Genomic DNA, 12,573 nt, shown 5'->3' on the forward strand with positions numbered 1-12,573 from the left:
TGAAGGATGCAAGCATTACTGTCAGGCTAGTTAAAACTTTGTCAGAAAGCCCACATGACAGATGGTTGAGGCCCAAGTACCAGCCATTCACCCCAAAAGAGCCTAAGTTGCACAAATGAACTCTCACTGAGAAGTTGAGAACACATGCCATAGAATACACAGTCAAGCTCTGCACACATAATTTGGTTAACTACAACCAGAGATTTAGTCAAGCACATAAGAGATATGCTCTCTTTATCACAAATACTAACTTGCTTCAAAGGTAGTGTTGCATTCCCCCACTTACCTACCCACTCCTCCCACAAGCTACAACACATCTAACCTTCTCAGCACAGGGAAGACTGAATCCCAAAACAAGCATCAGTACTCTTTAACAATAAATGTCCACTTTTAAATAAAGAAATGGAAGACTGCAAGAGTAAGAACTTAAGACTGCAACCAAAGGAGACACGCATGTACATTGTACATTTACTCCATTGAAAAAGGTTCACGTCACATTTCATCGTCAACAGGAAGCGCCCAGTTCAGTCTCATAAAGCAATGTACCAATTTGATGCTGCAATCCTGATGCTAGATTAGACACCTGGCTGCAAAATAGCTTTGCATGTAAATTATAACACTGATTAGTGTGTCAAAAGACATCATATACTATTGCTCTCCGTACAAGATGACTGGGTGAACCAAAAAGTCTAGCCTAGTGAAAGTGGAAGACTAGATCAGCTTCTTAGCTCCCCAACTAACCAAAAGAGCATAAACATGCAAAAACTTGCAGTTTTAACTGCACAAAATTATGAGGCCTTATATTCTCCTGGCAACAATAAGTTCATCGTTATACTCCATATCTCTGAAATTGTTGTAGAATGCTACTTCATCATTGCTTGTGAAATTTAGCTTCTGTCCAATAGATCTTAGGAGTTGATATACTTCATACATGGTGGGTCGATCTTTGGCTGCAGATGCAACACAAGCACGGCCAATTTTAAGGAACTGGACCAGTTCACCATCATCACCTCTACCCTTCAAAGACATATCAATGGCCTCTTCCACACGATTGTGCCTTGAAAGAAAGGTGACCCACTCTGCCAAGTTGCCTTTGAAATTCCTCTCAGCACATACATCCACAGCTTTCTGTCCTGTTACCAGCTCCAGAAGAATGACACCAAAGCTATAAACATCACCCTTCACAGTGGCAACCAGATTCTGAGCATACTCTGGAGCTACATAACCTGGTTCTCCAAAATCTCCATTCATAACTGTGGTGACATGAGTATCGACTGGATGCATCAAGCGAGCAAGCCCAAAATCAGTAATTCGAGGTTCATAGTCATCATCCAAGAGTATGCTGCTGGAACTGATGTTACGGTGTATAATCCTAGGGTTACAGCTGTGATGTAGCCATGCCAAACCACGAGCAGCCCCAATCCCAATCTTCAGGCGAGCTGCCCAATCAGGCTTGCTTTTCTCTGGTGCCTCATGAAGATAGTCCTTCAAGCTCCCATTTACCATATGTTTGTAAATAAGAAGCTTTTCTCCACCTGCTACACAATAGCCAAGTAAAGGAACAAGGTTTCTATGCCTCAATTTCCCCAATGTTATAATCTCTGATTTGAATGGCTTCTCTGTTTGTGCTGATAAATTAAGCCTTTTTATGGCCAGCATAGAGCCATCCCGTAGGTAAGCCTTATATACTGTCCCTGTGCTGCCTGAAGCAATAATGTTGTATTTGCTGAAGTCATTAGTAGCAGCCATCAGATCAGAGAGCTTAAGTCTCACTAAAGGCTTCTGAAACATGGAGACTACTATGGATTTAGGGTTTTTGATGCGTTTCGCCCACCGATGCTCATCTGTGAGGAGAACCCTGTCCTTCTTACGGGCGTGGAGTAGCATGTACCACATGCAGAGGGTGCAGAGTAGGGCAACAGCTGCAGCTGATCCCAACACAGCACCTACGATTGTACCAACCTTAGGCGCAGAAAAGCATGATCTGCTCAAAGGAGGGCCACAAAGCCCTGGATTATTCTCAAATGAAGAGGCGGAGAAAGGATCCTGTCTGCCAAGGGCTGATCTGTTGACATAGCTGGAAGGGATCCGCCCTGTTAAAGAATTAGAAGAAAAGTCCACATCGGTGAGTCTCGGCAGAAGTCCAATACCCCATGGCAGTTCACCTGAAAGCTGATTATTCTTGAGGTAGAGAGCATTTAAGTACTTGCAGTCTTCCAGGTTATCAGGAATAAGGCCAGTGAAGTGGTTTTGGGAGAGGTCCAGGCTTGTCAAGAACTGCATTTGCTTGCAAACATCAGCTGGAATGGGACCAGACAACTTGTTCCCAGACAAATCTAAGCTTGTGAGAGAGAAACAAAGGCTCAGGCCAGACGGGAACGGCCCAGAGAGACCTACATTGGGCAGTTTCAAGCTCAGGACTTTGTTCTCTAGGGCATTCCAACAGAACACCCCTGTGAATGTGCAGATGTTCCCCTTGGAACTGTTGGAGAAGTCCCAATCTGTAAGGGAGCCAGCGGGAACGTCGATGGACGCCTTGAACCGACGGAGGCATTCGCTGTCATCCTCACATAGAACAAGCAAAAGCAGGGGCAAAACCAAAAAGAAGGAAGTGGACAGGTGAGCAAGCTTCATGGTAGAGCCTACCGACTCTCGTATCCACGGCAGCGGTTGCCTTCGAGGTTGCGTCTGCAGGGGCAGATGGGCAGCTCAAATTGCATTTGAGAGAGGAGCCAAGTGAAATGTAGCCTTGATTGAGAGCCTTTGATCTTCTTCTGTGGGAAGATAAAGAGCAGGGGACAGTACCTGAGGGGAGTACTTTAAGAGGAAACAGGGGTCTCGTCTCTGTCAGATAGGCTCTTCAAAGACTGCATTCTTGTAGCAAAGGAGTAAAGCCGGAGGCACATCAGGGGTCTTGTCTGTGTCAGAAGAGCTCCTCAAAGACTGCATATTGTGGCAGAGGAGTAAAGCCTGCAGGCCTTCACTTGTTCTACTCTTCTGGCAAATCAGCTCTCTCTCTCTCTCTCTCTCTCTCTCTCTCAGAGATCCATTCTTCTGCTGTATGTGTTTCAGTGCTTGCATTCAGGAGCAGGGGAGAGAGAGGAAGGGGGTTTTCAGTGCTTGCATAGAGGAGCAGAGGAGGGAGAGGGAGAGGGAGAGGGAGAGGGTTTCCTTTCTTTGTGTATTTAAAGTAAAGTATGGAATGTAATGAGATGAGGAGGCAGAAAGTGGGCCCAATTCAGTTCAAATAGAGCAAATTTGCACAAGAGACCTTAAATGTGAGAGGCATGGCCCCACTGCCCAGTGCCCACAACCCTACTACTACTGTCCGGACTCAAGACCTTCTCAAGGCTCATTCACACCACTCCACATCTTTGCATGTGTTTCTTTACAATGCTGCGTGGTCTGAGTTCACCGAAAACATTTTTCGAAGCCGAAACAAGGGCGCACTATTGCACTCAAGAGCATTGCCTTTTTTCTGAGAGAGAAAAAGAGAGAGAGAAAGAGAGAAAACACATTTTTTCTTTAATTTTCTAAAATAAACTCTTCTTTCTCGAAAAACAAGATACAAATTTCAAGGCTAAGTGGACCACTTAACCAAAGTTAACAATGGGTAATTTTTAAAAGAAATATTACCATCTTGTTGCCACACCATTGAATAAGCATATGCCCTAAAAGGGCAATGCTAACAAAAACTTTCTCTTATAGGTTGTAGGGGCCACATTATTACTAAATTGACTCTCAGTTCAAAATTAAAAGCCTTGTCTCCAAAATTTCTCTTATAGGTTGTAGGGGCCACATTAAAACTAATTTGTAAATCTTTCTCTTATAGGTTGTAGGGGCCATATTATTACTAAATTGACTCCGAGTTCAAAAGTAGAAGCCTTGTCTCCAAAATTTCAAGGTTTTGCTGTGAAATTTAACAATTCACTTGAAATCTTGGTTTTCATGAACATTGTGGGTGGTTTTTGGAGCTCACTACTCCTTAGCCCTTTTTATGAACTGAAAAGCTTTGCTTGCTCTAACAACAATCACAAACTCCCATCACTCTATTTCCTCTTTTCTCAACTTCATCTCAACTTTGCAAGAGTAATCATACACAACCTTGACCTAAAAAGTTAAAAGGCTGGGGTTGATAGATGTCACAATGTCCATCCCCTTACCCTCAACTCCTTTGCAATGTCAAGGAGATTACTCTTTAGCATCAACTCCTCTACAACAATGGAGCAAAGATATAAGAGGTAAAAGTAATCCCAAGGACATTCACAAAGCAGCTTTAATAGTGGGATTATGACTAAACTATTAGAGCAAGTAGTACCCCTCTCTCAAGCAGTTGTACTTTAGGTCCCCTAATTTGGTAGGACTCCTAACCCCCAAAAAGTCTCCACCCATGCCATCCATGTAGAAGGCCAACATATCGACCAAATTTCGTGAACTTTTCTACCAAAATCCTTACATGTGAAGGAGTTGTCACACAAAGATTAAGTTATTAAGGAGCCACTCGTGTGGCATGTGTAAGATGTTTGAGGCACTCTTTGCATTAGTGGAGTTCAACCTAGGGAAAAGAGGTTATGACTTATGTATGAGGGCTAGGTTGTGTACAAGGTACAAGATGTTACTCAACATGAGGGGTTTGATTGGCTTATCCATACTAGGCCAAATATTTCTTTTGTGATGGCATTACTATCTTCTTTTATGAAGTGAACAAGCTAGCCCTAGGGAAAGAGTTTAAGATTTTTGCATCTTTTAAACTTTCATAACTCACTTTTCTTGATAATTTTCATGGTTGAAAGCAACATAGGACGAGGTGAAAAACATTTAAAAGATGTTATGGATACATGCCAATTAGGTAGGAATTGGCCTCCCCAACTAACTATCAGAAATATGTCAATTAGAAATTGGGTTCCCTAACTAACGATTACAAACATGCTAGTAGCAATCACAATAATGAGAGAAAAAGTTGTGTCTACAAATTACAAACATGCTAGTAGCAATCACAATAATGAGAGAAAAAGTTGTGTCTACAAATTGGTCAAGTCTAAAACTTAAATGCTATTTTCTTTGTGCAACTTTGATCTTTCTCATATTCACCTAAGGAGCTCAATTCTCAACAAATGATCTTCTTTGTGCAAGAACATTACTAAAAGGTCACAATTGAACCAAAGATGCCTTTCATTATCAAAATTGATAACAAATGCTACATTTTTTGCATGACCTTCTCCGAGTTCAAGTAATAGAAGGGCTAAGAATAGTATACAAAGCTTGCATTAATCTCTTAGCAAGGGAAGTTACCATAGATGTAATGAAAACCTCCTCTAAAAATCATTTTGTTATTTGATGGTGATGATAAAAAAGTGAGTTTATTTAACCTTTTTGACCTTTACTAGATTTATGATCCTTAAAATGTTGGCATGGATTTGAAAAGCTAAAAAGCATCATGATTTTTGAAGATCAAGTCAAAAGTTTCTTCGAAAAACCAACTCTTGAAGTTTGCTCTCTCTTGCTTGGATTTGTAAATTGTGACCAATATTTAAGCCAAAAATACATAGGGACCAATATTTAAGCACTTAATGAAATGCTTTGAATATCAACATAGTATACTCCATGGCTACCACTATGACCACTTTCAAGGCACAAATGCGCCACTTCTCTCTTTCCATAGCTATTCAAATATATCTTTTTCATAGGATGGTCTTCTATGCCACCAATGGGCATGGCACACAATATTTTCTTTCTTAACATAGACCAAGTTAGATAATCCACCTAAACCTAGAGGCCTTAAAATGTTATATTGTTAAATTTTGGGCCATCATGAAAGCATGTTGCTACCAACTCAAATCATGTCTAACCCTAGTTGATTCTTTTATCATTTGTTTGCAATAAACTAGCTTAGTGATGAGTTGATCACCTTTGGCCTGGCATATATTGTAATTAGGTGAAAGACAGTCTCTATATCCTTTCTACATTGGGTGAGATATAAGGCCCCACTTTCCACCACCACCAAAAGTGCCCTTTCTTTTTCCCCTAACATTGCTTCAATCAAGTGCATGCCCCATTACGCTTTTAGGGGGTAGTCAAAGATGTTTGGTCAATGTGGACCTTGGCATCCTATGTTTTGCTATAGAATATATGTTGTGTTTCTTAAAGTGAGGGATTTTAAAGATAGTATACTTCTTTAATAATGCTTGCTAGATGCAAAGTATGACATTGGCTTTGAATTATACTTTAGTAAATTCAACTATAAAATGACTCAACATGAACATGGCATTGGCTTGAGAGTACAAAGTTCTAAAGCATAAACCAAATCATACCTATTTATGGCTTGGTTCACTTGTAATATGGCATCAATAACATGGGATCACATTTTCTTAAGGTAGAGTTCTCCTGCAACAAGGTAGGACTAAGGAAAGGTCCTTATGTTGAAAAATCAAAGTAGTTGGGTGGTGGTCATTTTGCACAAGAAACACCATATTGCTTCCCCTTGCCAAATACTAACACTAACTTCAAATGGAGCATCAACTTAGACTTGCATTGTCTTTCAAAGGTTCATCATTAAGTGTTCATTGTTTTAAGTCATTGGTTGTGCCATAATTACATCTCTCACATTTGCAAAATCCCTCCAACTTGGTATGGCTTTTAATTCAACACATGCATGCATGTTCAAAGAAGTGGATGGTGAGGACACATTTGGGTTAGCACAACAACATTGGAGCACCTATGTACTTTCCAAAGACAAAAGATCATATTAGAAACAAACATCCATATTGGAACCTATGCTCTCAAAATCCAATGGGTTGGAAAGTGTTTGAAGTTTGTGTGTGCAAATTATTTGTGGACCCACCTTATCTAAATTAGTATTTACACAAAATGAAGTGACTCTTATCAAAGCAGACTCCACTATTGGAAATAGAGACATGTGCCGTGTTATATTACAATGAGTGCTCTTAAGTATGTGATGAACTGCTACATACAACTAGAGAAGGTGCACTTTTGCCTATATCTAGGCCATTTAAACTGAAAACACGATGTGAGCATTGCTTACAACACCCCATGGGTTTAGGAGGCGCATATCTCTATGAGGCATTTGAATTTCAAGCATCAACTTTCATAATAAATCATTGTTTCTTGAGTGGGAATTTGTTCCAGTAAAGATTCATGGGTTCCATCCATTTTACACTTCAATTAGCAACTCATTTTTCAAAGTTGATTGAGAAGTTCTCATAATCCAATAAATCAAAAGAAAAGTTATATTTGCCAAACCTAATAAGATCTAAGGCAAACACATTGAGCAACTTTTCTTGTTGTTACTAGTTGATTATGCTTATAACGAATACTAGGAAGCACTTTCTACTTATGTTACATTCAAAGCTTAACAAAGATTGAAGGTTAAATGTGAACCATTGCTGTGGTTGATTTTTGAAAAAACAAATGGCAAGAGAAAACTATGGTGGAATGATCGGACTACCAGCCATATGAAAATGGAAATAACATGCAAAGCAAGAGCACAAGTTGGAGCAAAGTAGACACAAGTTGATTAAGAAGGGCGATATCGTCAAAATTTCGAGCCTTTAATGTTTAGGAAAGATATGATTGGTCACATTGAGGATTATCAACTTAACCAATACTGTTAGATTGCCTTTAGCTTGTCAAGCTAAATTAATATACAAGAGATAACACCTTCATCTTTTCATTGAATAATAGATACATCTCCAAAAAGTTATCCACCTCCTTTACCTTGTATGTAGTTAGATGTAGTTTGGATGTTAACTTGTTCTCCTATTGGCCCCATATAAATTTAACAATCTATTCTCTTGCAAGATGTGCAAGATACACGATGAATTTTGTCAACTTTTCTCGTATTGGTTCCATATAAAATTAACAATCTACTCTCATGTAAGATGTGCAAGAAGATAACACCAAGAATTTTGTCAACATAATTGAGCATTAGTGTACAACCTATTTTGTCATTTATAGTGTTGATCACTTCCTAGTTTCATGCTTTAAATAGTGTCATTATGATCGAAAGTACATCATGGTAGATAGTCAAAATCATGGGTCAAAGGGAGCTTCTTATCTTAAGACAATTCATGTTTTATGTTGCTAATGATTATTTCCCTTGTAGATACAGTTCTCCTTTGTCCCTAAATTGTTGTCTCCCTGGTCAAGTTTTTGAAGAGGTACCATGACCATCCAAAAAGGTTTCCTTTGGATTAGTTAGGCAATGGAAGTTGGACTCTCCATGTCATGTCTCTTGAGGTGTTGAATGTGTGCTTGATCAACTTGTTTATGTAGAGAAATACATCAAAACAAATGGTGATGCATATTATTTTATCAAAGTTAAAAGACCTTATATTTGCTGCTAGTAACTATTTCAAGGTGGCCAATATTGGTACCATAGCTTCTTCTTTATTTGCTGCTAGTGACTATTTCAAGGTGGCCAATATTGGTACCTTAGCTTCTTCTTTATTCTAGCAACTATTTTAGTCATGACCAAGTTTTCCAAGTCAATAGAAAGAATCATTGTATCTTCTCCTCTTAATTAATATGTTCAAACTCATAAAAGACAAGCTCAATAGTGAAGTTGAACTATTTTACTTGATTTAGGCATTTTTACAACTTTAATTACATGTCCTTTAGATAATATTTATTCACATCTGAATTCACATCAACATTATTATTGAAAGAAATTGAATTACGTTGCAACTTAGAATTAGTTTTAACTTTTTCAATAAAACAAACACAAGTAACAACATCTGGATCATGAAAACAACTAATAAATTCCAAAGTTGATATCATATGTACATAAGTTTCAATGGTCTCAGAGGGTGAACATCCCTCGATCACATGATAATGACCATCAAGTTTCAAAGACAATACATGAGTTTTATAGTCAATGTACCAAGAGAGGAATATATTTAAAAAAACAATGGCATGTCAAGAATGGCATTGATATGGTCAAAACTCATCAATTAGAAGTTTAGGAGCTCATGATACTTTTGGATCAAAAGACCCAACCTCGGCACCATTTGATCCCAATGATCCACAGTGGGGGCCCTCTGCATAATAGACACGATATGCTCAATTAGTGGTACTATGTAGAGCTGAAGTTTTTGCATCAATCAAGAAGAAAGAGCTATGTGAGTCAAGTGGATCAAACACAATTTTATTTATAAAACAACCATTACAACTACTCATATTGACAAAGCAATCCTCTGATAAAAATTTGGAAGAAATACTTGGACCTTCTATAGTATTTACTGAAGCCTTTGAAGTAGACTTTGCCTTCTTATTCTGAAGACACTCTTTATTGCCACAAAAGTACCCTGACCGAAGCAAAGTGGTGACCCTTAGAGCAATCCTATCTGCAAGTTACTTTTCGCTTACCATCCTTTTCCCTACGCAACTTCAAAGGCAACTAATGATTTGCTATTGGGATGGAAGGTTTCTTTGACTTGAAGATGGAGGTAGCTCAATGGGATCCACTTTGTCGACTAGTTGCCCCTGCTTTCAACCAAAGTATGCTACATGTATCAATAAGAATACGAGGAACCTTAGAATTAATCATGTCTTTGAGCTGAAGTGTATTCTCTCCTTTACAACCCGTCCAAGCATCTTGGGATGCAAAACATAGCATGGGTGAGCATGCAAGAAGTGAAGAACTATCCAACTATAATCCACCTGGATCAAATGAAAACCTATTGACCAACTCTAAATCCTCTTATACCAACAATTGATCATCATGACCATGTACTGCATCACAAGTAAGAGTTGTCTCATTTTGCATTTGATCTTCTTCATGGGCTTCATCTTCATTCAAATCTTCTATGATCACCGTATTAAACTTTACACTATTGGCTTTGCACTTTTGTCTATGATCATGTGACCATTTTTCTCCACTTTTGAAACATAGTCCTTTTAGCTTGTCATTAGAGAAGGCATACTACTGATGGTATTGGGTGCCTATTTAACTCCTCTTTCAGATCTCTTAAAGTCCCCTTTTGGATCAGCATTATACCTAAAGTTGTTCCCTTGCTTGGAAGTATATGCTATAGGGTATGTAAGAATCCTACTGAAAGTGTTCGAAGCCATGTTCTCATGTCTATAAGCTTCTCTTTACTGGTTGAAATGTTGTCCAAAACTGGATGGTTGATTTGGGTGATAAATGGCTCCTATCTTGGCCTGAAATGAGCTCACTTCTCTTCTATATTTCTGGCTATAGCCTTAAGCATAATATATGGTTGCACGTATAGTCACACACTCTACTGCTCCCACCTCTACTGAAAGGTTTGGATCTAATCCAAAATATACTTATTCAACTTGGCTGAATTAGAAATGCACTCAACACACATAGAAAGGTTTAGGAACTTGCTGGAATACTCCCTAGCCATAGAACCTCGTTGTCTAATATCATACCACTTCCTTTCCAATCTTTCTTTTTCCATTGGAGATACGAAAACATGTGTCATGGTGACTGATTTAAAGTCCTCCCATTCATGAAAGACTTGCCCAATCTTCGTCATGTATCTCCACCATATATGAACGTATCCCTCTAAATATAACATTGCATAGCAAATCTTTGCCTCATTATGGTGTGGATAGACGGTGAAATACATTTCCAATTTATTAATCCATTCTTCAAGCTCTATTGGGGAAGGGTTGTCCCCTTTGAACTGTGGTACACTGATTTTCTCTTTGTACTCTCTATCATAGTGGTAATGTTTACTGTTGTTGTTGGGTGAACCATTTGATTGCTACCTTGGAGAGAGATTATCTAGTATTGGCTATCCATGGTCATTGTAAAAATATTATTGTCCATTCTTCTTATTGCCAGAAGAGTATTGACGAAGTGAGTTAGTGCCGCGTGGCTGATGACTATGAGAGGGTTGAATAGGTGAAATCATTTCCTCAAGATCGTCATCATGCTAAACTCTATTCTCTCTTCTTGAATCTTCATGAAAGTGTTGACCTTTTGCATTATGCATTTGCAAGTTTTGTGGATAAAATTGCTCATAAAAAGAGTCACACCCATGAATGGTTTCTTCTTTTTTAGCATGTTGAGTTATTTCAGGTTGTCCATGGTCCTTTGAAGATTCAAAGTTTGGTCTTCCTCGCTTCCAAGAGTTAGAAGGAGGCTAAAATGTTTCCTTAACTCTTGATGGACCACCTTGCTCATAAGTTGATTGTATAAATTGATGGGATACCCTTGACTTCACATTTTCTTGTGGAATTGATGCCCCATTATCATTAAAAGGTGGAGTGCTTCACCACTTATTACCTAAGTTGTGAGAATGGAGATCATTTGATCAAACTTAGTGTCCAACAATCGATTATGCTCTCCAAACTTCTCAAAGTGATTGACCATTTGTCTAAACTTGTCATCAATTGTTTAGTTCAATTGATTCATACCTCTTTCATGCATTCAATCCTATAAAAAGTTGTTGGAATTCATTTGATGTGATCCATTAACTTCAGACATATGTAGCTCATCAATTGGATCTCTTGGCCATTGTGATTCATTATGTGTACATTGCCATCATTACCATCATTTTGTCCATGATTTGTAGCTCTAATGGATGAGTTTATCTCTACTTGATACTCATATAAGTCTTCATTTATGCTCTTTCTTCTTATTCTTGGCCATGGGAATAGGTGTAGGAAGAGAAGACTGTTTGTCAATAAATGGCTATAACAAGAATTGTATCCGTTCAATCCTTGTGTTTATGGGCTCAAAATGAAGCTTATTATGTGTAGGTAGGATGGATTTTGTGAAATTTCAAGTTGGAATTGAGTAAGGAGTAATCCTAGACCAAAACAATGTATCTTGCTACCTAGCTATTCAAGAGTTGTTTTTAGTGACCACTTGTCATAAAAATGGGCATAGCTTTTGCTCCACAACTCTGATTGCCAAACTTCGTTATTAGAATTGAAGCTTGCTTTTTCCTCTACGAATAAGTACAAGATTTCTATGTTAGAATTAAAATATCTAATCGGGAATTTCACTTTTGTGTGGCTATCTCTAGACTATGATAGCATCCTGTTTGATCATGTAATTGCCTTGTTTGTCACTTTTGACCATTGGCATGCATCATATACCTATGCCACTGAAGTACAATATATATATCCTTCCAATATCAAGTATCCACCTATAGGAAGTCAGTAAACTTGTAATAACCTGCAATTTCTTTATATTTACTACCCTATTTAACCTTGTTTTAGTGCCATGTTTCCCAATGATCTTTAATCTTCATCCACTCTATCGTGAGTGGTCTTTCATAGTCCTCCACCTATGCCAAGGGATAAAAGGGTAGATAGGACACCTAAATGGGCTCTAAAACTCTGGAAGGTATGCAAAGTTCCTTTCAGGCAAGGTTGTGCAACCCTAAGAAGTCCTAAATAACAAGGGAGGGTCACCTCTCTTTTGTCATGCTATCTCATTCGCCTTTGACAAGATTTACGTTTAATAATCATTGGCTCACTGATCTATGAAACTCACCTTTTACAATTTCTTGGGTATTTCAATATAAAGGATAACAAGAAATCAAAATTTCAAAGATTCACATGATCAAGAAGTCA

At 38.4% G+C, this 12,573-nt stretch overlaps 1 pseudogene; it reads right to left on the reverse strand.

Moving 5' to 3' along the window:
* Positions 1 to 588: 588 nt before the first annotated feature.
* LOC148015218 (probably inactive leucine-rich repeat receptor-like protein kinase At5g48380 pseudogene) lies at positions 589 to 3,162 on the reverse strand (annotated as a pseudogene).
* Between the last annotated feature and the right edge of the window lie 9,411 nt (positions 3,163 to 12,573).

This window comes from Lygodium microphyllum, chromosome 24, assembly GCF_053477565.2.
Source record: "Lygodium microphyllum isolate KBCC chromosome 24, Lygodium_microphyllum_v1.1.10, whole genome shotgun sequence".
Taxonomy (NCBI): domain Eukaryota; kingdom Viridiplantae; phylum Streptophyta; class Polypodiopsida; order Schizaeales; family Lygodiaceae; genus Lygodium; species Lygodium microphyllum.